The sequence below is a fragment of the Halichoerus grypus genome, chromosome 6, assembly GCF_964656455.1.
Source record: "Halichoerus grypus chromosome 6, mHalGry1.hap1.1, whole genome shotgun sequence".
Lineage (NCBI taxonomy): Eukaryota > Metazoa > Chordata > Mammalia > Carnivora > Phocidae > Halichoerus > Halichoerus grypus.
The window spans coordinates 175,113,039-175,141,015 of NC_135717.1; the positions used below are offsets into that span (position 1 = coordinate 175,113,039).

Sequence of the window (27,977 nt, forward strand, 5' to 3'; positions counted from 1 at the left end):
TTCACCCGTTGAACATTTGGGTGGTTTCCAACTTTTAGCCATCACAAGTAAAGCTGCTGTGAGCATTTGGATTTAGGCTTAAGTTTTTATTTCTCTAGGGCCACTACCCAGGAGTGAGCCTGCTGGATCCTGTGATCATCTCTGTTTAGTTTTACGAGAAGCCGCCAAACCATTTTCCAGAGTAGCTATACCCTTTTGCATTTCCACCAGCAATATAGTGGAATTCCAGTTGTTCCGCACCCTTGTTAGCATTTGGCATCGTCACTAGTTTTTATTTTAACTATTCTTTTTTTTTTTTTTAAGATTTTATTTATTTATTTACGAGAACGAGCACGGGCAGGGGGCAGGGGAAGAGGGAGAGGGAGAAACAGGCTCTCTGCTGAGCACGCAGGGCTCGATCCCAGGACCCCGAGATTGTGACCTGAGCCAAAGGCAGACAGTTAACCAACTGAGCCACCCAGGTGCCCCTATTTTAACCTTTCTAATAGGTGTGTAGTGGGATCTTGTTCTTTTTGTGTTTCCCTAATGGCTAATGATGGTGGGCATTTTTTCGTGGGCTTTATTTGCTCTCCGTGTATTTTCTTTGGTGAAGTGTCTGTGCAGCCCTTCGCCCATTTTTAAACTGAGTTATTTTATTGTTGAGTTTTGAGAGTTCTTTATATATTCTGGGTACAGTTTCTTTGTTGGATATGTGAGCCACAGTATTTTCTCTCAGTCTGTAGTTTGTCTTCTCAGTTCTGTGACTATGTTTTTGACAGAGCAAAAGCTTTATAATTTTGATGAAGTTTCGTGTGTCTGTTTTTTCTATTATGGGTCATCCCTTCAGTGCCCTTCTAAGAACTCTGCCTCGTCCAGGATTACAAAGGCTTTCTCATATGTTTTCTCCTAAGAGCTTTATGGCTTTATGTTTTATGTTTAGATCTATGTTTCATTTGAGTTCGTCTTTGTGTCAGATGTGAAGTTTAGGTCACGTTGCCTTTTTTTGCATACAGATGACTGATTATTTCAGCACCATTTGTCAGAAAGACTGTCCTTTGTCTGTTGAATTGCTTTTGCACCTTTGTCAGAAATCAGATGGCTCTTATTTGTGTGGGCCTGTCTCTGGACACTTTATTCTGTACCACTGGTCTTCATGTCTCTTCACCAGTACCACACTGGCTTGAGTACTATAGGTTTGTATAAAGTCTTAAAATTGGGTGGTGGGATTCTCTCAACTTCGTTCTAGCTCTTCTGCCTTGTTTGCCTGTCCATGTAAGTTCTAGAGCATAGCTTGTCTATAACTGTACAGAACCCTGCTGTGATTGTGATTGGAATCGAGTTCAATCTACTGCTTGGTTTGGGGGAGAATTGATATTATTGCACTGAGTCTTCCAACCTATGAGCAAGGAACGTTTTCCTATTTGTGTAGATCTCCTTCGATTTCTTTCATCAATGGTTTGTCATTTCCAGCGTTCAGATTCTGTATATGCCTTGTTAGACTTATATCTAAATATTTCCCTTTTTGAGGAGCTATTATAAATGGTATTTTTAAAAAAAAGATTCAGTTTCTGGTTGTTCATTGCTTATACATGAAATACGATTGATTTTTATGTGTTGGCCTTGAATCCTGTGGCCTTGCTAAGCTCACTGACTCTACGGGTTTTAAAACAGATTCCCTGGCATTTTGTACATAGACAATCATATCCTCTGCGAATGAGGATGAGCTTGTTTCCTCCTTTTCAATCCATGTGCCTTTGATTGCCGTTTCTTGTCATCTTGCACTGCCAGGCCTTTTCTGATTACGCCGCAGTGTCTGTCTCTTCCCTCCGACGGTGCTGAATGGGAACAGAAATCACTTTTTACTGAATGGAGAATTATTAAAATTGAAGAGAAAACTAAAAAATAATCACAAGCAAAAGTAAAAAGAAAGAAAGAAAATGGCATGATGTTTAAAAAAACAAAAAACCCAACTGTTGGAAGAACAAGAGAAAAGTAGTTATATTTATGCTCAGGCCTATTTGTATGTCAAGATTTCCTATTCTGGAATTAACTGTGGAGAGTTCTCACTTATTCCAGTCCTTTCTGGGTACAGAGAATGGCTAGTAGAACTGAATTGTAAAGAAACGTTGAAACCATGGCAACCAAGCATCTTCTGGGCTTTTGGACAGAAAGGGGCATTCTGTTCCATGTGCTTCAGCTCCCCCCATCCCTGTGTGTGTGTGTGTGTGTGCGCGCGTGCCCGCCCGCGCCTGCGTTCACAGGGAGCCCCTGTGACAGTCTCTGCTGCCTGGTGTGGACCTGCACCTGCTACACGGTACACCACCACCTTCTCTTGACAGTTTCCCCAGGGGGGCCTTTGGCCGCATACCGTTTGCCTAGTGGAGAGAGTGAGCAGATGTTGTGCCTGTCCCCAGCGGACCCTGTCTCTCTTCCAGTTTTACAGTTAAGACAGTCTAGGGAGAGCGTGAGAGCAGGCAGCTCGGTGGGCGAACTCTTAGGGCCTCCAACCCCTTCCCTGTGAAAACCAGAGCTGCCCTGGAGGGAGAGAACACTGCTTTGTTCAAAGAGACGCGTACTGTGAGATTCCAAGTGCCCTCCTGACACCCACTGCCTCCCAGGCCCTGACCAGTGCTGGACAGCAGAGGGTCCAGTTCCAGGAAATCATCAGCATCAGGTTCTTGAAGAGGAAAAACGAATTTTAAATGGTTTTTTACAAAGTGGACATGGGGGCTCGGGGGTGGGAAACATTAAAGTAGTTTCCTGCTTTTTTTTCTTCCCCTCCACCCCCGCCACCCACCCCATAATCCTAAAACACTGGTGTCCAATCACCAGAGGCACTTACTGACCATGCAGATCAGGACCCCACCGTTTCTAGCGGTTGTATTCCGCCCTGGGATCATCTCTGAGAAACACTGCCCCTCAGTCCTTAACCATCCTTAGAAAAGGAGGGGCGGAGCGGGCGGGGGAAAGAAGATCGATGTGCGCCCACAAACGAGTGTGGGCGTCTGTGACACACACATCAAGATGCCTCTTTGTGTTGAATTGGCAGCAAGACCAGTAGCTCCCTGGCTCGGAGACAGGGCTCAGCGTGAGGACTGTTAGCTTAAGCACTCCGTCTATTAGGCAGCTTCATTCAGATTTTATAGGAACTTGAGACTGAAGTTGGAGAGCACAAGCACCGCGAGGGCTTGTAGCAGGGGCGCACGACTTGCTGCAAGCTCACGTTTAGTCCACGTGAAGCCATCTTTATTCTGTTCAAACACTGGCTTATTTGCCTGCTGAATGAGATTCAGAAGTAATTACTCGGTAGTGTTTCGATTTTATTACAATACAATGAATATTGGAAAATGTGGCTAGAGTGAGGCTTTGGGCCGTTTTAGCGTGTGCACCGACACCTTTCCTGCCCAGCTTTAGGTCGTGAAGCAGGGCTTCATGGCGTCTCACACAATGACACAAACCGTGGAAGCTTCTGTCACCTCATTCAGGCCCTCACAGCAGCCTGCAGTGAGACGAGCCCCCCTTCGTTGTTGAACGGAAACCTGGAGCTCAGGAGAGGAAGGGGAGCTGCCCTGTGGCCCCTCCTCAGCCCACTAGCTCCATCCCAGCCTGTGCCTGCCTGCCCGCCCGTCCGCCCGTCCGTCCGTCCGTCCGTCCCTCAGCTTGAGCTCGAGGTCGGCCCTCCGGAGAGCCACGGCTGTGCGTCATCGCCCTTGAGCACGTCACATGATCTCTGAACTCTGGTGTTCACATCCTTTCATGTCCTTAAGATCAGGACGGTGATACACTCAGTAACCCTGGGCCTGAGCAGGAAAACACCGCAGCACAGGGCCTCCACCATGGGCTGCGCGTCCATCAACCTTAAACCGCCCCCCAATTTGTTAGTAATAACTCGTCTTTTTACCACACTTTGCGCTTTATGAGGCAGTGTGATGTGCACATCACTGAAGGTTTGCAAAAGCATCGTCTTTGCTGAAAACGCTCTCTCGAGTCACAGGGGGTGTGGGAAGAAATCGGTGTGGTGCACGGCGGCGGCCCCTCCAGATAAACTCCCAGAGAACTGTAGAATGAATCTTCCTGTTTCTAGAAGGGCAAAAATGGTCTCCAGTGAGCCGAACATTTTGCGGTGGTGTTTGTCTTGGGCCTTGTAACTCGTGCGTGGGTATGGTGTTCTCTCAAGGTGAAAGAGAGCAGACGGGTCCTGTCATTCTGGTGGGCGAGTTGCGTCTGTGGGGCTGGGTTCTGTCGGAGCACTTCGTCCTCACGGTCAGAGAGGAAAGGTAAGTCGCTCTCTGTTCAGAAGTGTATCAGCCGATGGGAGCAGTAGGTTGTTGAAAGGGCTCTGCAAGACAGAGACTGTACTTGCCAGGTAGGATACGTGAGCTGTATCTTTCATTGGACCATCCTTCATTTTTTTTCTCTTTTAAGAGTTGTCCCTTTCAGAAAAGTTTACACACCAGAGCCGTATACTTTTTGTACACTTGGCAGGGGCCACAGACTCCCTGAGACCTCTTCTTGGACCTCAGAGCTAGAACCCTGGGAATTTGAGGGAATTCACGTGTGGGGCGGAAGGAGCGTTTGGACTTGAAGGCAGCAAGGTGCTCGCTAGCTGTGTGACTTGGGGCAAGAACAGCTGAAACCCGGCTTTCTCGAAACACAGAAAAAAGAATGCCTGCGTTATATCTCTCAGGGCTGCATTTACGTAAAGTCTGTCCAGTGATTCTTGGTAGATGACGTCACCCCAAAACACAAACTGCTGCCGCCACTGTTTTTAAAGCATTTATATTCTAATTAAATTCATGTTTGTGCCAGTGAGCCTGAGATAAACGTGAGTTTGTAAAATTTCTTGATGGGAGGACTATGCCTTTCTCAGCTTTTTATTTTCACATATCAGTTTGCACATGATTTCTCAGTAAATGAATGAATTGAGTTGAACTTCCTGAGCCAAGTAATATTTATGTCAGTCGGAGAGTGGATAGCACTGGGCTTGAATGATTTTATAAATATACGAGCACTAATCTTAATCAAAAAGCTACTTTTAATTTTGAAAATAATTTATTAGGATTTTTCTATTTAAATTTTACGGTGTTTCTCCTAAGTGATACCATAGTTCCTGACATTGGCCAGCACTAAGGAGAAGTATGTCATACTTGCTACATACTGAATAGTCTATAATTACCAAGATTATCCAGTTAGCATAAAGTGCAGTTATGTTAGCATGAAGTTTCGTTATGTAGTTGTTACCATAGCTGGAGTCGGGTGAGTGTTTAAACCTTTGTGAACTCAAAATTCTTTTATGATGCTGGAATATTTCATGTTTTAGTACTCTTCATACAGAGTATGTGTTCAAATATTTTACAGGTATGTGTTTTTTACAGGTTCATATAATATATAAAATGCATTTCTGTTCCAAGAAAAATACAAGTGGTAAACAGTTGGGAGAGAGCTTGCATATTTTCCTTTATTATCCTGTCTGATGATTAATGCATTCAGCTATGTTCAGCCTCACGTTTAACCAGGTTAGTGTTTAGTTTTGGTTAGGCTGTTTTCCTTATGAGAACAGAAATGGCCAATCCTGTGCCCTCCCTGTCTTCCAGATGGAGTCTTTGCATTGTTTCCAAATCACGGTGCTTAATGTAAGGTCAGATTTTCTTGTGAAAACAGATTTTGGATTAACTATATCTGTGCCCTTGCCCACGCCCCTCCACACCTGCCTGTGCACTTACGCTCCGGCAGCCTGCTGAGGTCAGGGTTCTCATTTCAAAACGGAAGAGAGAGTTGGGGCTCTGGTTTGTAGCATAAAAGTGCAAAAGCCAATTTTGAGCGCACGGTAGATCTGCAGGTCTCCCTTTCATAGAGACTGTGAGGTTTAATGGAAAGGGTATGAACTTTCAGGTCCACAGTGTGGCCTGGGACAAAGCCCTTTCATAGCTGACTCTCTGGCTCCCATTCATCTACTTGCTTGATTGTTGTGAGGATTTAATGCAGAGGTTGGCAAACTATAGCCTTTTGGCCTCTTCTTATAAATAAAGTTTTATTGAGACACAGCCGTGTCCATTCCTTTAGTATTGTCTGTGGCTGTTAACACGTTATACCAACATGGTCAGGTAGGTGTGACAGAATCCCGAATGGTTTGCAGAGCCTAAACTATTTATTTTCTGGCTCCTTACAGAAAAAGTTTGCTGCTTCCTGATATAATGCAATCAAAAAACAGTGGTTTGAGTCTCAGCTGTGCCACTCAGTAACTGTGTGACCTCGATCATGTTCTGTGACCTCTTTGTACCTTAATTCTTCCTCTACGAATGTCATTTATTTATTCATTCAATGAGTGTTATGTGCTTGCCATGTGCCGAGGACTGTTGTAGGCTGAGGAAGTGCAGCAGTGAAGAAAAAACACCATACCTGCTCTCGTGGGGGCTTACATTCCAGTGAAATGTGTTTGGTGAGAATAATAATAGTGCATACTGCACAGGGAGGGTTTAATAAATTAATATTTGTAAAAGCGCATTTAGAACATTCCTGGGCATAGGCGATCATAAATAGAATACGTGCCCTATGATGTTAGCTATTATTATTATGCTGAGTATAGGGTTGTTAATGTGTAAAACAAAGTAGAAACTCAATTCAAGGTTGCAACCCTTATAATTCCGTGTTTACTGTCCATGAGGTTTTTACTGAAAGAATGAATAACTAGAAGTAATAAGGGGCAATTAGCTTCATCAAGAGAGGGAATGGCTCATAGGAAACCGTGTGTAAGTAAAATAGTGTCACTGTGTAGTTCCAGCTCAGAGCAGTGTGAATTCATAGATTGCTCTTGGTACAGTGGGCTGTTCAGCTGCAGAAGATGAGAGCAGGAAAAGTAGAAAATCTGATACCACCAACCCCTTCCGTATTCACCTGTGGAACTTGGAGCTAACTCTAGCATTTTATGCTCATTCCATATTTTAAAATTCTCATTAGACATCAGATTCCTTGGACTTCTGAGGTTCTTCGAATCCAATTAAGAGTAGGGAGAAAGAGTACTGAGGAATGTAAGGATAAGCCGAAAGGCTAGTATTCGTTGAAGTGGTGATTATGTTTTAAGACGGAAGATTAATATTTGAAGATAGAAGATTGATACTAGTTTCTTTATATACATTAAATATTGATACTCTAATTAAGTTGGTGTTAGTGCACAAGGTCCTAGGACCTGAGTATTTTACATGTTAGTACTTGGACAGGTATAGGGAGTAAGGTAGAGTTAATTGGTGAGTGGAATGAATACATAGCATCAAAGGATCTAGAAGCCCCTGATTGTATGACTTGGGGAAAATAACTTCATTTTGCTAATTTTTTCATTTCTAAAGTAAGGAGATTGGACCACGTTTTTCCAGGTCCTTTTCAGTTCTAATTACGTAATTTGTGAATTTTCTCTTTGACCAGATTCCCCAAAATAGAAGGCTTTGTATTGTTTTTTCTCTTCTGCTAGATCTGCCATTTTTCCTTCATGTAAGGACATGACACCTTTGGTCTTCATGGTTCTAAGTAAAGAATGCATGGTATTAGAGTGACAGGGCCCTACTCTTTCTGAGATGTTATCAGTTTCCTCATCTTCTTAATCAGGATAATTCCTCTCATAGCCCTCACCTGTAGGTGGGGGTGTCGTTTGATGCACTACGTATTTACCTGAGGCACTTTCTGAGATTCCAGAATACAATTCACAAGACTAAAGATAGATGAGAAGGAAGAGGGCTGTGTTGTGTTGTGTTGTTTTGTCTGTTTAAGGTGGAAGGAGGAAAACCTGCATGGCTGGGAGCTTTCAAAGACTAGACTTGCTGTTGCAGCGAGTGGCTGTGACCGCTAGCAGTGATTTCAGGTTCTCACTGGGCAGCTCTGTCATTTTTCTGTGTTATGCTCTATCCTTTTTCCTGTAGCGCTCTCCCTTTCGCAAATTACTCTGTAGGAAATGTTAATACCTAAAAATTTATATGATGTGAAATAATCAATTCAGGATTGTGTTGTATAATTACAGATGTGAAAATTAAATCTACAGTTCATGGGTTGTCTTCTGGCAGAGATTAAATAAAATTCATATATGTTTTTTGAAAATACAAAGAAAAAAACATTTTTACTTTATTTGAAAATATGTCATTCTTCTGGAACTTTCATTTTTAGGATATTTAGTAATTAGTAATATGTTCTAAAAAAAAATCACTGGTTGATAAAGAAGTAAAGTGGAAAAATATACTCAAATGATTTTACCGGGAGTCATTACCCTTAAAAACATAAGGTTAATATTATCTATGACTTAATATCTACCATATTCCAAATTCATGAAATCCTGAAGAATTATAAAATCAACGTGACACATTACATCAATAGGAGAAAGGATAAAAACCATATGATCATTTCAATAGACACAGAAGTACAACATCCATTCATGATAAAAACCCTCAACAAAGTAGGTGTAGAGGGAACATACCTTGACGTAATAAAGGCCATATATGAAAAACCCACAGCTAACATCTTACTCAATGGAGAAAAACTGAGAGTTTTCCCTCTAAGGTCAGGAACAAGACAAGGATGTCCACCCTCACCACTTTTATTCAACAGAGTGCTAGAAATCCTAGCCACAGCAGTCAGGTAAGAAAAAAAAATAAAAGGCATCCGAATTGGTAAGGAAGAATTAAACTTTCACTATTTGCAGATGACATGATACTATATATAGAAAACCCTGAAGACCATCAAAAAAAACTACTAGAACTGTTAAATGATTTCAGTAAGGTCACAGGATACAAAATCAATACACAGAAATCCATTGCATTTCTATATGCTAATCATTAAGCAGCAGAAAGGAGAAATTAAGAAAACAGCCCCATTTACAATTGCACCAAAAATAAATACCTAGGAATAAACCTAACCAAAGAGGTGAAGGACCTGTACTCTGAAGATTATAAAACACTGATGAAAGAAATTGAAGATGACACAAAGAAATGGAAAGACATCCCGTGCTCATGGATTGGAAGAACAGATATTAAAATGTCTATACTACCCAAAGCAGTCTACAGATTTAATGCAATCCTTATCAAAATACCAACAGCATTTTTCATAGAAGTAGGACAAACAATCCTAAAATTTGAATGGAACCACAAAAGACCCCTAATAGCCAAAGAAATCTTGAAAAAGAAAAGCAAACTGGAGGCATCACAATCCAGACTTCAAGTTTTATCACAAAGCTGTAATAATCAAAACAGTATGGTAGTGGCACAAAAATGGATACATAGATCAGTGGAACAGAATAGAAAACCTAGAAATAAACCCACAATTATATGGTCAATTAATCTTTGACAAAGGAGGCAAGAATGTGCAACAGGAAAAAGTCAGTCTCTTCAACAAATAGTGTTGGGAAAACTGGACAACAGCATGCAAAAGAATGAAACTGGACCACTTCCTTGCGCCATACACAAAAATAAACTCAAAATGGATTAAAGACGTAAATGTGAGACCTGAAACCACAAAAATCCTGGAATAGAGAAAAGGTAGTAATGTCTCTGACATCAGCCGTAGCAACATTTTTCTAATTATGTCTCCTGAGGCAAGGGAAATAAAAGCAAAAAATAAACTACTGGAACTACTTCAAAATAAAAAGCTCCTGCACGGCAAAGGAAACAACAAACAAAACTAAAAGACAACCTATGAAATGGGGGGGAGAGGGGAAATATTGCAGATGACATATCTGTTAAAGGGTTAGTATCTAAAATATGTAAAGAACTAATACAACTCAACACCCAAAGAACAAATAATCTAATTAAAAAATGGGCAGAAGATATGAACAGATATTTCTCCAAAGAAGGCATTTAGATGGCCAAAAGGCACATGAAAAGATGCTCCACATCATTCATCATCAAGGAAATGCAAATCACAGTGAGATATGACCTCACACCTGTCAGAATGGCTTAAAATCAAAAGCACAAGAAACAACAGGTGTTGGCGAGGATGTGGAAAAAGGGGAACCCTCGTGCACTGTTGGTGGGAATGCAAACTGGTGCAGCCACTGTGGAAAACAGTGGGGAGATTCCTCAAAAAGTTAAAAATAGAACTACCCTGTTGATCCAGCAATCACACTACTGGGTATTTACCCAAAGAATACAAAAATACTAATTCAAAGGGTTACATGCACCCCGATGCTCATTGCAGCATTATCCACAATTATGGAAGCAGCCCAAGTGTCCACTGATAGATGAATGGATAAAGAAGATGTGGTATAGATATACCACAGAATATTATTCAGCCATAAAAAAAGAAATCTTGCCATTTGCAACAACATGGAGTGAGCTATAGAGTATTATGCTAAGTGACATAAGTTAGAGAAAGATACCATGTGATTTTACTCATATGTGGAATTTAAGAAACAAAACCAATGAACAAAGGAAAAAAGAGAGACAAACCAAGAAACAGACTGAAGTATAGAGAACAAACTGATGGCTACCAGAGGGCAGGTGGGTAGGGGGTGGGGGAAATAGGTGATGGGAATTAAAGATAGACTTACCACGATGAGTGCCGAGTAATGTTTAGAATTGTCGAATCGCTATATTGTTTACCTGAAGCTATTATTACACTGTATGTTAACTATACTGGAATTAAAATAAGAAACTTAATGGAACAAAAAAAGAAGATACCCACCTCATAGGATTGTTAAGAGGGTTCATGAGATCATAGCTGTGAACTCTAAATTGTAGAGCACTATCAAAGTTTGGGCTGTTATCATTTTAAAAAAGAGGAATTATAAAGGTAAAAGGGAAGAGTGTATAATTTTAAGCTGCTGATTATTGGCTGTGTTCACAGTGTATGGTTTGAAGACAGCAGAGGGTGAATCAGTGCCTCCTTACTGCCTATTCTAGAGTGCAGCTCATGGCGAAAGGCTTTACGTAGTGTGGTGGTTAGGAGCTCTAGTTCTAGAGTGAGATAGCTCGAGGTCCAAACCCTAGCCCTGCTGTGGACTGGGAGTGACCCTGTGTGAGCCTCGTTCCCCCTCAGGAAATGGGACAGCAGGAAGTCCTGCATCAGAGGCTTCTTGGGAGGCTCGGGATGGACCATGTAACAGGAGCAGTGCTGGACGGAGCAGAGCCTTAGTGAATTGCAACCACGCTTAATTTTGTGTGCACACATGCATCCCAATCTTCTCAAATCCAAACCTCGATCAGACTTCTTTTTTTATCTCCTAATGTAAGTCCTTTGCACCTCGAAGACGCCTATACTGGGAATCGGACCTCCGGTCCTGGATCATGGTGGCATAGATGCCCTTCTCTTATGTTCCTCCTGCTAATAAGCACTGCTAGAATCCCTGGACGTCATACGTAAACAAAGGAATCTTCTGAAAGATGGAGAGAAGAAGGCAGGCTGCCTAGGAGCCTCGGGACTCCAGGAAGAGCCCAAGGGTACGTTCCCTGGGTGTCTCAGACTGGGTGTTAGAGAAGGGGTCAGTCCAGAAACACCAGTGGGTGCAGACAAAAACCCCCCAAGAGAAGCTTGCTCTCTCTTGCCAAAGGACCAAGAAAGGGGCACTTCAGCAAGGCAAACTTCAAACGATAACTGCCCTACTTCAGACAGACACCACCCTCATCAGCAAAGGGCGGGTGGGGAGCCTAGACTTCTGCCTTCACCTGGATGGAATGAGGTGCCCATCCCCCCGCTGGTGGAGTCCGAGAAGACTGGATGGGGAGCCGGGGCTTTCATCCCTGCTCAGCAGTAACAGGCATCCTCCCTCCCCTGCCCAGCTGTGCTGTTGCTAGAGGCTATGTGGGGCACCAGAACTCCCCCATGTTCGGGAATCAGAGGCATAGAGCAGTAAGGAGGCAAGCCCCCGACGCCCCACCACACCTCCACTGTCAGGAGAGACCCCCGCCTGGTAGTAGCAGATGCTGCCCCTCACCCCCACCCCCTCGCTCTCATGGTGTTAGAGGAGGCCACTAAAACGGGGACATCTGCTCAAGATTCACAGTCTCATAACATTGCACCCGAAATGTTTGCAGTACAAGTAAAAATCACGCGTAGTGTCAAGAGCCAGGCAAATCTCGACCTGAATGAGCAGAGGCAATCAAGAGATGCCACACCTAGATGACACAGATGCTGGAATTATCTGACAAGGATTTTAAAGCAGCATTCATAAAAGTGCTTCAGTGAGCAGTTAGGAACTTGAAGCAAAGGAGGATATAGGACATCTCCGCCAAGAAGCAGAAGATGTAAAGAAAAGCCAAATGGAAATTTTAGGAATGAGAAATACAGTAACCTGAAATAAAATGTAAAAACCCAATGGGTGGGCTTGGAGCACAGTGGGGACGACGGAGGAGAAAATTCGTGAACTTGAGGATAAAATAAAAATTATCCAGTCTGAGCAACAGAAAGAAAATAGACGGGGGAAAAATTGCCGGAGCCTCAGGGACATGTAGGGTTCTAATATATGGTCTTAAGATTCTGTCATCAGAGTCCCAGAAGGAGAAAGGAAGAGGGTGGAGCTGAAAATGGGGTCAAAGGAACAATTATCCAATTTTGACAGAAAGCCTACACAGATTCAGGAGGGTCGAGACTGGGTCATATTTCCTTTGATTAGCTTGTGGATAGTAAGTGACCCACCTCTCTGGAAATGTTTATGATTTCATCAACCCATCTATTCTATTAAAACAAGAAGAGATCTTGTTTTCAGTCTTTTATTCTTAATGAGTAAGACCTGCTTGCCTTTTCTTAGTCTGGGTTACATCAACTAGCATGTTCAACAAAAGCATAACAAGATAGTCTTTGTGTTAAATAATTTGTTTTCCTAAACCAGCAATTACCTGGGTATATGCCTTAGAAATGAATGCTTATGTCCACCAGGAATCATGTGCCTGAATGTTCATAGCAGCCTTACTCGTAAGAGCCCCATGTTGGAGAAACTCCAGATGTCCATCGCTGATAGAATGGATAAAAGTACAGCCTGGTACGTTCGTACAGTGGAATAATACACAGCAATGAGGAAGGACAAGCTCCTGTGATTGGTGGCAATATGTTTAGCAAAGAAAACCCACACAAGAGAGTGTAAACTGTATGGCTCCATTTACCCAAATTCCAGAACAGGCAGAAATAATCTAAGAGGGTAGAGTACTGGTTATAGTAGGGGACACAGAGAGCCTCTGGGTGCTGGAATGTTCTTTGTCTCGATCTGAGTGATAGTTGCACGTTCATGTACATAGGTGAAACGTCTACAAGCTGTACACTTTACTGTAGGAAATTAAATTTTAAAATAAAATGTGCGTTCTGAAACACAAATCTCTACATGAAGTCTTTTCTGTTGCCTTCAGGATTAAAGTGAAACTCCCAAGCTTGGCCTTCAAGGCCTCTCTGATTGGCCCCACCCCGGCTCCTCTTCTGTGTCCCCATGGCGCATTGTGTTCCCACCAGTTCTGGAAATGAATGACGTGTTCTCTCGTCTCTGGGGCCTTCCTCGCTCCCGTATCCCCACCCCACCCTGACTGGTGAGAGCAGCAAATGAGCCTGATTCACCCATTGGCCACCACTGTAGGGTCTGTCACAGAGTAGCTCTATTTTCAAGTTTTGTCAGATGAGTAGATAGTTGTAGGGTGTCCGCAAACAGAATCAGCCTAGGGAAAGGACCCGAAGATGGTGCTCTGATATTCATACCGTGCTGGTGGTGAGGTTCCTGAGGACACTGCACACCGGCCAGGTCTTTCCTGCTTGGGGGGCTGCTGCATTTGTCACCAGAGGCCCTTCCTGGTCTGCGGGGCCTGCGACGCACTGTCCCCATGCTTGTGGCCGTTCCAGGGCCGCGGCTGTGCCTCGCTGGCCCTTCCTCTCCCCTTCTCCATCCCGAGTACTCTCGGCTCTGCACGTTGAGATTTCCCAGCACATTTACTGTTATCTTGGACTAGAAATCCCCTCCTGCGGTTTGTATGGTGCAGTCAAATAAAACCTTGAAGTTTTAACAGACCCGGGCTTTGCTGCTCACTCCTCTCCGTGACTGGGAACAAGCTACAGATCACATTTTCTTGATCTATCAGAGAACACCGATTCCTACCTTGCAGAGCTGTTACGAGCACCAGCTTTTTGCTGGTGCCGAGGGATGTGTTTCTGAAACATGTCACCTCTATTCATAGACATATTCTCCTCATTGTAATCTGCACCTGCAAGGGGACAGTGGGGCTTCCTTGAGAGACCACAACAGGCTGTCGGCATGTCGGTCAAGATTCATAGGAGGCCGGCCGGGGAGAGAAGGACAGCATGTTGGTTTCCTCGGGCTCCCCTGCTGGCTTCCTTCCTCCCTGTGCCCATAGGACATAGGGCTCCTCGCAGGGCCCAGATCAAGATATTCCTCCCAAGGGCCAACGTGTGCCAAGATTCCAGGTGCTGGCTAGAGACGTGAGCTCTCAGCAGGTTCTTCTTTCTTTTCTTTTCTTTTCTTTTTTCTTTTCTTTTCTTTTTAACACCATGGGCAAGTTGATAAATCGTTTCCAAGTCTGTATTTATTAGTGGCCGGGAGCTCATCGTATTACAGCGAGCAGTTGAGATTCTGTCCATGGGTTAAAAATTAAAGACTGAGTGTGTTCCGGACAGATTTCTGTTTGTTCAGGCACTGAAGTGTGACACCGTAGATGATGTGGTAGGGGTGGGAATCACACCCCAAGAAGCAGCGGTGGAATGCATATTTTTAAAAACTTGCTATATGGGTTATTTTTGTTCTAAACATAGCTGTGCGTGATCACACAGATGTCCCAGCACAGCTTTCCCGAGCTGCTTTGTTTTCTCTGCCACTGACACGGTTTCCTGACCCCTTTCTGGTCTTACTGCTTTCTCAAGTCATATCTTATGGCACTTTATAAGGAGGCCGCTAAGTGGAGTAGAGCTTTAAGTCATGTGCACTCAAGTACATTCGAGATCAGTTCACATCTTGATTCATTTTCCCCTGTTTCTGCTTGAAAACAGAGGTCTTTCATCTAGCTCTCCAACTACTTCGCTAGTCAGCTTTTGATGATTTGTTGATGAAACCATCTTCAAGAAAGGGCTATAGTGGCAAGATAACCCTGTGTCTAAGCTTCTTCCCTTATAATTCTGCTAGTTTAAAGTTCTTTGCAAAGAATGCAACAAAAATGCCCTAAGTAGAAGGACAAATAAAGAAGATTATATTACTATCTGCCATTTTAGTTAACACTTTCTGGAAGGCAGGTATTGTGCAAGACATTCGCTTTTCTCACCCCCCAGGTAAGTGAACCCTCTGCTTTGGCAGTCGAGCTTTCTGCCTGGTTTTCAGATGAGCCCAAGGTGACTCAGCTGAGTTCCCATCGCTCGACCCTTGTTACTTAGAAGCCTGAAGAAGTGGAACCTTGAGCCAGGAACAGTGCTGTGTCAAGGGCCGGCACCTTCCTCTAGAAGGGGTCTGCTTGGCCGCCTCTGGACCCTGTTCTCCCAGACCAAACACTTGAAGATGTTTTGCATTCCAAAGCAGTTGAAAATACCTCTCCGACATCCTGCCCTGAGGTTTCTGGTGGTTCCATACTTGGCCAACGTGGAAGCACCTACTGATCTCACATTCATTCATGGGATGCTCGTTGAGTCTCTACCATGTGTAATCCATTCCCTTCACACTTAACGACTACTGTTTCTTTCAGCCTTGTAAGCAGAATGCAGTAAGCGGCTTTAAACCCAGCTTGTTTCATTCATTCTTTATAAACAAAGATTTTGTCTACTCGGTGAAGAATTCATGAGAAAATCGCACTAACTTCAGATGCACATGTTGGCTAAAGAAAAGTTAGTTGTTAATCTTCTGGAATTTGGTAGTTGAACGTAAAAAATATTTTTATTAATCACATTGTCCTTTGTACTTGGGAGTACTTTAAGAGTCTCAGTGTTGCTTTTCTTGAAACGCTTCTCTGTTTTTCCATGAGCTCTGTCAGAACATTGCTGTGTCGCCCTATTGGGTTTTGCTGTGGAGTTGGAGTACCGTCTTCTCTCTGACTTCTCTTCTTTCTGAGTGGGCCTGGCCCCATAGCCAGTCCCTGGCTTCCTTTCCACGTGCTCTTCCTTCCCAAAATGCTCAGCCTTGTGGTGTCTTGGCCAGGCTCGCCTGTGGGGTGCAGTCTCTGAAAGTCTCAGTCACTCCTGGCTCCTGCCACGGCTCTGCTCTTGGTACTGTCCGCCCTTCGCCGGTGTTTGCGCTGGGGCTCTGCGGTGGCCTGGTCCCCTGTGGGACACTGGGCCAAGGCTTGTCTCATGGTGACTGTCCTTCTTGTGTGTACATTTATTTGCTCACCTGTTGCAAGACTCATAGGTTCTTCCAACTCAGGTTGCAGAACCCACTCTGCGTGTTTTAGCTGGTCCGCAAAACTTTACCATTACCTCCTAAAATCTTCGCTTCACAAAACCGTCCCAAACTGTAGGTGGAAAATGCTCAGCCTTTCTAATAACAACAACAACGATAATAATAATAATAAAAAGAGTGAAGCTAGAAAGTAAAAATTTTTGTCTCTTTAAGAAAAGCAACTTTGGAAAAAATTGCTCACTGTCAGTAAGGATAAAGTGATATAAAGGATAAGGATGATACGAAGTGGAAAGACCCTTTTGGGGCAGTTTGGCAATGTGTATCAAAGAGATTTAAAGATGATTGTATTTTTCATCTAGTAGTTTTTCCTTGGGGAATTTCGCCAAAGGAGATGATCAGTGATGTCATAAAAATATTGATATATGGATGTTCATTATATTGTTGGTAAAAACATATAAATTATTCAAGTGTCCTGAACAGGGAAGGTGAAATAAATTATGGTAGATGGTAGTAATGGAATGGTATGCACCATTTTAAAAATCACATTTTCAAACAATTTTTATTACGTGGAAAGATATAGGATAGCTTCTATATGAAGATGATTTTCGTTTTTAAATGTATATGTGTATAATATATATGAGTTGAACAAAAAAGCCTGGCCATACATGAACATGTTCATGGATGGGATCTGTCCCTACCTCAGGCCTGGGGCCTGACCCTTGAGATAAGGGATCAGATTCTCAAATGTCAGCCTGGGTTGGGGTGAGATTTCAGGGTGGTGGTGATCACGAGCTGAAATGAATTCTAGTCCTCACTGGCACTGAAACTGACCTTTTTTGTTCTGCCCTCCTGCTTGACCCCTTTGTTTGCCCTCAAGCGGAGAGGGACGGAGGGGCTCAGGGACTGGGGAGCCCACTGGTTATTTCACTCCCACCTTCCAGCCCCCACTTGCAAGACTGGCATTTTTTTTTTTTTTTTCTTTTTTTACCTTGGGCATGCAGTAGACTTAGGGAATCAGTTGTCTTTGAAGTTGAATTTCCCATCGAGGTCGCTTCTGTTCTTCTCGAGGACTGGGCTGGTAGAGCAGGAGTCGGTTGGAATTAAAATATTTTGTACTCATTTTAGTGAGGTATGTATGTGCGTATGTGTTACTCCTATAATCTTAACAAGGGAAGCGATTTGCAGCCCACATAATTTGGTTTAGAAATCAGCTTCTAAAAAGTTACCCTGAAAAATGATCAGTGGACAAATAATCTGATGGTCACTGTGGCTTTTAAAGAAAATCTTAGCCCTGTGGATTTTCAGTTACTGATTATCTCCTTCCAGGAAAAAAATTCATATTTCTTACAAATTAATCCATGAGGAAGTGCTTACATTTGCCTGTAGTATCTAGTGTTGGATTTCTCGAACCTTTTGATGAAACCGTATTTGGTGATGATGCCGAGGCTATAGAAGGAGCACAAAAATCTCTCTTCTGAGGCCCCTTAAATGTGTGAATGCTTTAGGACTTGGTCCTGAGCCCTTCACTGTCTGCAGCCACCTCCCCTGGGAGGCCCCTAGTCCTGGGCTTTAAAGCCCATCTGTCTGTGTGCAGGTGACCCCGTGTACCTCTCAAGCCCAGTTGTGTCCCCTGAGCTCCACAGTGGGATACACGGCAGTTCACACTCTCCATAAAGGAAACATAGAAGACGTAACTGCTGGGGTACACTCACATGTCTCCGAGCTCTTCCGTGTCTCCGCAAATGAAACCAGTCCTCCTTTCTCTTCCCCAACCACCCCTCTAGAAGGCAATTCCTGTCGGATCTGTCTCCCATCAGCTGCAGCTTTTATCCCCAGTGCACCTGTCCCCTTTCCACTCACCTGCTGCAGTGAATGCTTCCCGACAGGCCTTCCCAGAGCGCTCTTGCTCTTCCTCACCCACATCTTTATATGGCAGCCAGAGGTCCTCTTTTTGAAAATCCACATTGGATTATTTCATTCACCTGTATAAAATCTTCGATCACCCCTTTTACATTTAGGGGAAAAAAAAAGATCCAAATTATTTTCCTGACCTTCAAGACTATATTCTAGGAAGCTGAATCACCTAGGGGGCTTTTAAAATATACACATGTGCATTTGTATAATGCCTGGACCATCGCCCCCAAGATTCAGATTAAGTTGATGAGTGGTGGAATCAAGGCATCACTTTTAAAAGCTCCCCAAGTGATTCAGATTCATAGGAAGGATTGAGAACCGCTACTCTGGCAGCGATTTTTAAAGTTCAGCATGCATCCTAATGATCTGAAGGCTCGTTCAACAGCTCTCTGCTGGGCCCAGCCCCGGAGTTTCTGATTCAGTAGGTTTGGGGTTGGCTCAGGATCTGCATTTCTGAAGAACAAGTTCCCAGGTGATGCTTAGGCTGCTGCTGCAGGGACTCAGCTCTGAGAACCGCTGTTCCACGGGTCCTGGCTCCTTCCTTAACTGCCTCGCCCCTACCATTTCACCCGTGCTCCCTGCACAGAACCATACTGATTTCCTGTCCATACCCCAAATGTGCCCAGTTCTTTTCACCGGTAAGTCTGTACTTCCAGCTCCCTTTCCCTCGGGTGATTTGGGTTCCCTCTAGATTGGTGAGTGCTTGCCCCATTTGCATGCTTGGGTCTTAGTTCAAATGTCACCATTTTATAGAAAAGTATTACCTGGCCGCCCTGTCTAAAAGAGAGCCTCCCCTGTCACTCTCTAGCTGATCATCCTCTTTATTCCCTTTATAGGAATTATCATGATCTGTACTGTTTTTCTTTACTTATTTCTTGCATGTGTGCTCTCCTGGATGTGTCCCGCACTCTCCGCCCCCCCCCCCCCATTCTAAGTTGCAGAAGCACCAGGACTTTGTCTCCTTATATACTTGTGAGTGTGTGCATGGGGTCGGTCATCAGAGCTGTTTTACCTCCTTCATATCCACATATGTTTTCAGCAACTAGTTACTGAGGGCAAGGCACAGGATGCAGGAATGAAGGAAGCATGCTTCATGTTAGCTGAAAACCCCGGAGCCTAATGAAAGAGTCAGACAAACAAATAAATATGTATGCCATGGACTTCATAGAACCAGACTCGCTAGTCTGATTGTCACTGCCTTGGGAAGGAGCAGGTGAAGGACCTGGAGAGGCCATCAGATATTACGTTAATACAGCTCTCTCTACAACGTAAAGAGAGCAGATGTCTACCCCTCTCAGCATTCTTTCTGGGTTTTGTTGTTGTTCTGCTAAGTATTGGGCTAAGAGTGTGTCCCTTCTTCGGAGAAAGCTTCGTTGTCGGGAGCATTCTGCTCCCACCTTTATTATGAGGCCACTCTTGCTTCTTCTACCAGCCATGCTCCTTTCTTTTTCCTGGACCACTGGTGGAGAGCAGAGATTTTGCTCCCAGAAGATTCTTAAGTGGGTCACACCAACCCATGAATTAAATTAACTCCAAAGTCACTTTGACCTCAAGGCAGAGAATTCATTGCATATTAAGAGACTAAATTCAGTGTAATAATAAAATGCCCACAAGAGGTACTCTAAATTTGAATATTAATTCTATCTCATTATCAAATTCCCAGGGAGACATTAAAATCGAAAGATTACATTCCATTTTAAATTAAAGTCCGAGACATTAAAGTCAGATTCTCTGCTCATATGAGTTAAAATTCAAAGAGATTGAAGTTTAAAATGTATCCTGTCCAACTTATTCCGTGTAAACCTGCCTGGAGAGTGACTCCGCATGCCTTCCTGGGGTCAGGACTTCTTCACCTGCTGCAGGCCAGGTTGGTGTCTCGCAGGTTCACAAACCCTAATACCAAATCTCTGACATGCCTCACTTGTTAAAATTGAGAAAAGTTAACAGGGCACGGGTTTATCATAGCACTGCCCGCCCCCCCCCCCCCCACGCCACAGTTAAGACAAGCCAGTGCCCAGTCTGCTCATGGTTCTTCCCAAGCAAAAGCGTGTCCCCAGAAACCAGCAATTAATAGTCTTTGCTGCCAAACAGCAGAAAGTTTGTGGTGTCCGAGGGCGAGTGTTGGTGCAGAAAGGCCTCATTTCGGCTTCCCTAGGACTTCCGTGAGTCTGTGACGGTCGGTGGCCTGTGACACTTAGGGGTTCTCTCCTCGCTCATTTCTTGGATCCTGCTTCTGTGAGCAATTCCAATGAGCCAGGCCCGTGGTTTTTCTCCTGTCCTGGGTTTTGTGGGGCCACAGTCCCAGTTTCTGTTCCAGTAACAACTAAAACATCTACCCCATCTCGAGAGCGGTTAGGACTGGGTGCGTTTTCACGTCCCTTTAGATCTTTATCCTGGCCTTCTAGATAATTATTTTCCGCTTTATATCTGGGTAATCGATCTACTAAGATTTCAACTTTTACTCCTGGAAAAAAAAAAAAAATCACTCTTTCTTCACCTGAATCAGCCTGATTGCTTTCTTCTGTTTTTGTTCTTCCGCTGCTTCCATTCTGACTGTAGGACTGAGCACCGTTGACACCACTCTGGCTTCTCTCTGATTTCTAGAGTCAGGTTGCTCCAAACAAAGACCTTTTTAAATCGCACTATTTTACTGAGTTTAGTTTTCTACATCAGAGTAAGAAGACCATCTCCTTGTGTTTTTTTCTGGTCTTGGGATCTACCTAAATTCTCTCTTAGCATGTACGATACTTACTACAGGTTTCTGGCACATAGCCTTTTTCAAGTTAGAAAGGTTCTCCAGTTTTCTGAGAATTAAAAAAAATCAAAAATAGGTGCTAACCATTACCAGATGCTTTTTCAGTGATATTGCGGTAATTCTTAGTATGTTAATGAGGATGATTACACTGTAGATTATCTGGTTGGCGTTGGGATCATGGTGAATTTTTGTAACATGTTTAATTTAGTTCATCTAATACTATTTGCAGGATTTTTTGTGTGGGAGTGGGAGGGGGTATATATTCATAGTTAAATAGGCCTGTAATTTCCTATCCTGGTCTGTCTTATGCTGGCTTTGGACCAAGTCAGAGTAGCCTTCTAAAATGAGTTGGGAAGCTTTCTCTCTTGTCCTGTTATTTTGGAACAACTTATACACATAGTAGATTATGTGGTCCTGAAAACTTTGGTGGCACTCACTTGGAGAGCCGTTGGGTCTTTGAATGTTTTTGTCAGTGAGTCTTGGTCATTTTTGTATCTTTAAATAATTTAAATATTTAAATTATTCTATTCAAGAGTTTTATTTATTGTGTCAATGATGTTTTCTACTTTCCTCAGAGATATCCATTATACCTTGATTTCTAGCTTTTTTCATAAAATTCATAACATTTTCATCTATGTTTTCTGTAGCTGTTTCTCTCTTTTCATGCTGTTCTTTTAAATCGATGTCTCTCTTTCCTTCCTTCATCAGTCTTCCTGGAATTTTTTTCACTTTATTAGTGTTTGTGAAGAACCCCCTTTGGCTTTGGTTCATCTTTCTGCGGGGCTGGTACTCGCCACCACGCTGACTCCTGCCGGCTGTCAAGAAGAACAAAGATACGAGCTCTAGCAGGCTTCTCTTGAGCAGTGATGCAAAACAGGAGTCAGTGGAGTAACGTCTCTAAAATGCGAAAACTGTCAGTCTGGAATTCTATATCCAGCTAAGATATCCTTCACAGATGAAAGTAGAATAAAGACATTTCCAGACGGACAAGAGAAATTGCCGTTGGTGGAGCTGTGCCCTGAGGGGTGTTGAGGGAAGTTGTATTGAGCGAAGGAAAGTGGTGCCGGATGAGACCTGACTGTAAAGAATTGAAAGCCCCGGAATAGTTCAATATGTGGCTAAAAACAAAATACCTTTATCCTCATTCTTAGATTTACTTAAGAGGCTCTTTGAGTCCATCGTAACAGCAGTGCATTCGGGGGTTTATAATGTATGTAGAAGTAAACATATGCAAGCAGTTCTGCCGGTGCCACGCGGGGTGCCCGGTTTGAGACTCTGACACCATGTGTGAAACAGTGTAATACTGTTTGTAGGTAGAACACAGCAAGTCAAAGATGCATCGTCTAAACCCTAGAGCAACCATTTAAAAAAACCAACAAAGGAGAGAGGGTTAGTAAGTGGCATGAGGCCGGAGCTCCGTGGCTGATGAGAGCTGGGGGCGAGCCCCGGAGGTGGCGGAGCCGCGTGGGAGCTTTCTGGGCGAGGCAGACGTCCTGACCTTTGTTTGTCTGTGGTTGCACAGGGACAGCTACGGTCTGCTATATGTTAGTCATAGCTCAACAGAGCTTGGTTTGGGAATTTAAGAAAAAAAGAAAAAGGCACCAGAGGGGAAGCCGTGAAGGGCACTGTGCTCCATTTTAGGGGCTTCTTGCAGGGTTTACAATGGGTCCCCCGTGCTGGCTCAGTGGGTGCTCTTGGACTCGGCACGGGTCAGGAATTCTCAGCTCAGCTGCACGTTGGAATCACTGGAAGACTTTGTCCAAGACTCTGATGCCCAGATTTCACTTTGCGAGATTGTGATTTCTTTGTTCTGGAGTTGGGACCACAGGATTAGTACTGTTCGAAACCTCCCGGTAATGCCGATGTGGAGCCAAGGTTGTGAACCACTAGCCTACGGCTCTACGTGCTAGACAAGGGTTGTCTGCAGAATTTACCAGGTGTCCTGTAGCGTCCTGAGTAGTAGCAACATGACTTGTTTGTCTGGCGGTGGCCGCAGCTCAATCATGAAGAGCCCGGGGTGAAGCTGTATAAAACGGCATGGCAATGAGTGCAACATGGAGGTGAGTGATGCTGTGTGTTTGTGGGACTCAGAATTGACTGTGTGAGGCAACAGTTGGTGAGGGGCTGTGGGTGAGGCTTAGCGGCCAGCATCACACTCAGCTCGTGAGACAGTCCAGAGAAACCTGGGACTGACCTAGTCACCATGTCTACAAATTCCCTGCTTATGGAACTGTCCATCTTTATGTTTTGGAGCTTTGCTAAAGCCTAGCTTGTGTTTGGTGAAGGAGTCCTGTGTCCGGCCCTTGGCAAGTGTGGGTCGTGAAGGAAACCTGCAGAATCTCTGAACCAGGTGAAAGCAACGTTACACATGCTGCCGTTTCTTATGTCCCGATTACGTACGGGGTGCTGTGCTGAATGCTTCCTCACGGATCTTCACCGTGACCCTGTGAGGTGGGCGTGACCCCCTTGTCTCACCAAGTCCAGACTTCGTGAAGTTCAGAAACCTCCTCAGGGTTCCACAGCTGAAAGGATGAGCTGGAATTCTCGTGTAGGTCTGTCCGCATCCAAAGTATCTACTGTCCCTCCAGGTGATTGGGGTGATCATTGAGTCTTGGCCCATGGGCGGGTGCATCCACATTTCCGACTGGATGGTCCATATCATCCAGCATCACCTTTGGGCTCCAGGCCCTTTGAGTGGCTGTCAGCGTGTCTGAGGATGGCTTCATCCCCACAGAGACCTTGTTGGAGCGTTGCCACACCCCCGCTGGTCATTGATTGACTTCAGAATGAGGACTCTGATGATCTTTCTGTTTGTGTATTTATTTGTTTTGAGGAGCTGTGTTGTGAACACATTTTTACCAAATGTCAGTTAGGCTCGATTCACTACATATTTAATGGAGATTAGGTCCTGCGTTGGTATCGTGCTCTGGCCTTTCTTCGGGTTCTTGGATTTTTGCATTTACCGTTTGATGTGAGAGCAGCCAGAACAGTTGAGGCTCTGTTTTCTGTCCATCCAATATATTTTCCCAAAGGAGCCTAGATAGTAGAGGTGGGCCTGCACACTTGGCAGAGTACCTTCTCCGAGATGATTGGCCAAGGCGGGAAGGAACAGTTAGCAAATCAATTAGTCGTCTTTCTGTTTACACTTTATTTCCAGGGGCTAAATGTTCGTTTGTTTAAGCCAGACTTGCTGTCTTGTTGAGGTGTGTTACCTCGTGAAAGTGTTGACTGAGCTTGGCTCCTTGATACGCACCACAGCTTGTGACTCATTTATTATAGGTCTAGAATCAATTCCCAACATGTTAGGTAAGAAAACAAACAGCTTCCTTGTTTTATGAAGTGTGAACAGAAGAAAACTTGTTAATTTCCTAATTGTTCTCCCCTGCCCCAGATGGGAGCTACGCACATGTAGCCGCAGCAGTCAACTCGAGCTTGGTCGTAACACGGTTGTGTTATCAGCCACCCCTCCTGAAGGGCTGGCATCTGCGTGTTCTTACCCCAGGGATGGAACCTAGTCCATTCTTAAGTTTATAATTGTACGTTTGCCATAATGCCACCGTCATCCTTGTCTAGAGATCATTTATGTTATAAACGTTTAATGAATCTCTATAAAAATTTATCTTGTATTGGGGCACCTGGGTGGGTCAGTTGGTTAAGCGTCTGCCTTCGGCTCAGGTCATGATCTCAGGGTCCTGGGATCAAGTCCCACATTGGGATCCTTGCTCAGTGGGGAGTCTGCTTCTCCCTCTGCCTGCCGCTCCCCCTGCTCATGCACTTTCTCTCTGTCAAATAAATAAATAAAATCTTTAAAAAGAAATTTATCTTGTACCATTTCATAATGGAGCAGTGTGAATGAGAAATACTTACCTGAGAAAGCATGCCCCCATTCAGCCACCACCCTAGTGTAACCATGATCTTCAAGAGCTCTTTCATTCATCCTTACTGCCCGCCTAAATTTCAAATTTTAGCGTGTGATTTCATTTCCTTCAAAGGAAATCTTACCCATTTAGCACCCCTGAGAATTCTACTTTATCCACCCCCCCCAGAAAATGAGACATTTTTTTGCATCAAATATTAGATCCTGAATAGTTTTATTTCTCACCAAAAAATATATATATATATATTTTTGAAAATAAACTTACTGGTTTGTAGACAAACCAGTTTTTTGTATTAGGTACAAAGTAGCATTGTAAACTTAGCTCTGTGGAAGTCCTCCTCCTGCTGCTTCATCCTTGCAGGAGGTCCGCTCTTGCTCCAAACACCTGAACTCCCTGTGTTAGTGTGACCAGCTGCCGCCATCATGGAGCACCGGCCGTGGGCTGGCCTCCGTAGCAGTCAGTTCCCTTCTCGCAGCCACCCTTGGAGGCGAGCCCCACCCTCCCGTTTTATGGGCGAGAAAACGCAGTCGCCAAGGTTAAATGACTTGCCCAAAGTCACACGGCTCAGCAGTGCTGCTGCAGAACCAGGCTTCGACCCCAGCACGCTGGCTCCCCGGTCCTCGCTCTTCATCCCCATGCTGCCCGGCCAGTTCCTGGAACAGTCCTCTTCCTTCAGATCTCCCAGCTTTTGCACACGCTCTTCTCCCTGCAAAACATTCTCCACGGCCCCCTTGATTTGTGCACTTAGTGCATGTTTATGCTCATCCCGAGCTAAATGTCACTTCTGCAGGGAGGCCTTCCCTGTGAGTCCCGTGCTATATAGTCAGACACCCAGCTATTCCGGTATGTTCCAGGAGGATTTAAGATCACACATTTGCAAAGGGCTGGAGGGTCAGTTGGTATTCCGTCATCACTATGCCATCCAGCAGGCCCTTGCTGCTTGCCTGGATCCCTCCTCTTCACCCCCGAGCAGAGCCGTTGGAGATGTCATTGTTCACACCCCAGTCCTGCTGGTAGATGCGTGGCAGGTTATTGGAGGAGATGTGCGGCGTGAGGGTTGCGTTGGGAAGCTTTGAATATAATCTCACTTTGAACATAAAACCACTACCAGTTTGGCCCAAAAATTTCCTGCTGCTCTTTTCAAGCACATGAGCCCTTCCAGGTGCAGCCCTCTCTAGGGTTCTGACCTTCGGCGCCAGTGCTCCTCACACTACCTGTGCTGAAGAACTCCTCTTTTCCCCAAAGATATTTATAAATTTATTTTTATATATTTATATTTTTATTCCTCAATATGTTTATGAAATATAATACAAATGAATTACTAGAAAAATAAAAATTTTAAAAAGATCTGGAAGACTCAAACCTAGATGTTATTATAAGATTCAGGGGACATAACAGCATAACCCTGTTAAACCGTTAGCACAGTTTCTGACTTTTTCCTCTCCCGGTCTATTTTCACAGACTTCCGGTGGTCTCCAGGCCCCTTGGAATAGCACTTGTTAGTTAAGCGATCCTGGGGAGGGTACTTAGACTCATGAGCCACTTCCTTTATCAGTAAAATGGAGCCAATAATGCTCACCCTGGCCTCGCCAGAATGAAAGGAAACATGATGAAAGTGTTTGTCGTCGCCTCGTGTGTACTAGATGTCTGTTACATTCATTTCTCTTAGGTTTATTCTCTTCCTGTCTGCCTTTGTGAAACTGACGATGGTCGGCAGCAGTGACCCTGCTGCGGGTGTGTGCGTCGCAAGCAGTGGGAGGTCCGCCGTCCTCCACTGGGACAGGTCCCCCACCGACGGTGGCTCGACTTAGGAATTTTCAACCTGACGATGGTGTGAAAGGGATAACTCGTTCCATAGAAATTGCACTTGGAATTTTGAGTGTGGATCTTTTCTCGGGCTAGTGATACGCAGTACAGCTTCCCATCGGCCGCCCCATCACAAGGGTCAGCGGCAGCTGATACGCGGACAGCTGTGTTGTACTCTTCAGCCTTTCTGTTTCTCACTCTCTGGACAGCAAATTGCATGAGATATTTAACACTTTATTATCATTTGATAATCGGCTTTGTGGCAGATGATTTTGTCCCACTGTAGGCTAATAATGTGAGCGTTCCAAGCACGCTTAAGGTCAGCCAGGCTAAGCTGCCATGCTCGGTAGGTTGGGTGTAGTAACGGTGGGTTCATTGGGACATAACCCCATTGTAAGTCGAGGAAGATCTGTAATTCATCCAGTACTGAGAATGCTCACCTCTGCTTGTCTTCACTAAGGCCTTTACAGTAAGCAGCTAGGAAGTTTTTTTTAGAAATTGAAAAATAGATCAGGAAATCTTGCTAATATTTATTCTAATTTGTAAGTGTAAAATTATCTTTTGGATTTGATACTTCTTTTTTATGCTGAAAATCTTAGTTCCTAATAACATTAATTACCCTTTGCTTTAAATATATAAAAGTTCAGAATGAATTAAGCTGAATGCCATTTGAAGATTTCTTTCTGAGCTTAGGATACGTCTCATCAGGGACCTAAAGTCAAATACTGTTTCAGTTCTGTGAAATAATTTTTCTTTGTTTTACATGTCATCAGATTAATCTGCTTCTGTTTTCTATTTTTATAACTTTAGTAAATTTAACTTTTTTTTGAGGCATAATTGACATACAGCATATTACCTTCAGTGTACAATATAATGACTCAATATTTGTGCGTATCGCGAAATAATCACTGTAAGTCTAGTTAACATCCATTATAAATTTAATTTTAGAAAATTATATAAAACATATTCAGGATTCCAAAGTCAGAATTACATAAGCAGGTACATTAACAGAGGCCTCGCCTCTGTTCCTGTTTCTCGTGCCTCATTTCTCTCCTCATCCCCTATGGATAACCATTATTAGCTTTTTGTTTAACGCTTCATTGTGTCTTTTGGGAAATAGAAGCAAATTTGTATATTTCTCCTGATGCATGACACAAAAGGTTCACAGATAAGCCCGTGCTGCACTTGGCTTTTTTCACTTACCATTCTATCCTGGCGATGCCCGCAGAGTAGTGCGTTAGGTCGCCCCCACTCCCTTTCACAGCTACCTACCTTGGTGTCTGTGCCATAGTTTATTCGACCAGCCTGTGTTGGTGAACATCTGAGTCGTTTCTGGGATCTTTGTGGTTATAAATTGTGC

General features: G+C 43.9%; 1 protein-coding gene and 1 long non-coding RNA gene across 2 annotated transcripts in view; one reads left to right on the forward strand and one right to left on the reverse strand.

The window, feature by feature from the left end:
• The window catches only part of ATXN10 (ataxin 10), a 159,801-nt gene that overhangs the window by 101,704 nt on the left and 30,120 nt on the right, over nucleotides 1–27,977 (forward strand). The gene's annotated exons all lie outside the window — the stretch shown is intronic.
• On the reverse strand, nucleotides 377–27,941 carry LOC144382176 (uncharacterized). The gene is made up of 4 exons (XR_013448618.1): nucleotides 27,890–27,941; nucleotides 19,191–19,294; nucleotides 18,125–18,269; nucleotides 377–1,814 (listed from the first exon to the last, which is right to left on the reverse strand). It is a non-coding gene; the product is annotated as an uncharacterized LOC144382176 (long non-coding RNA).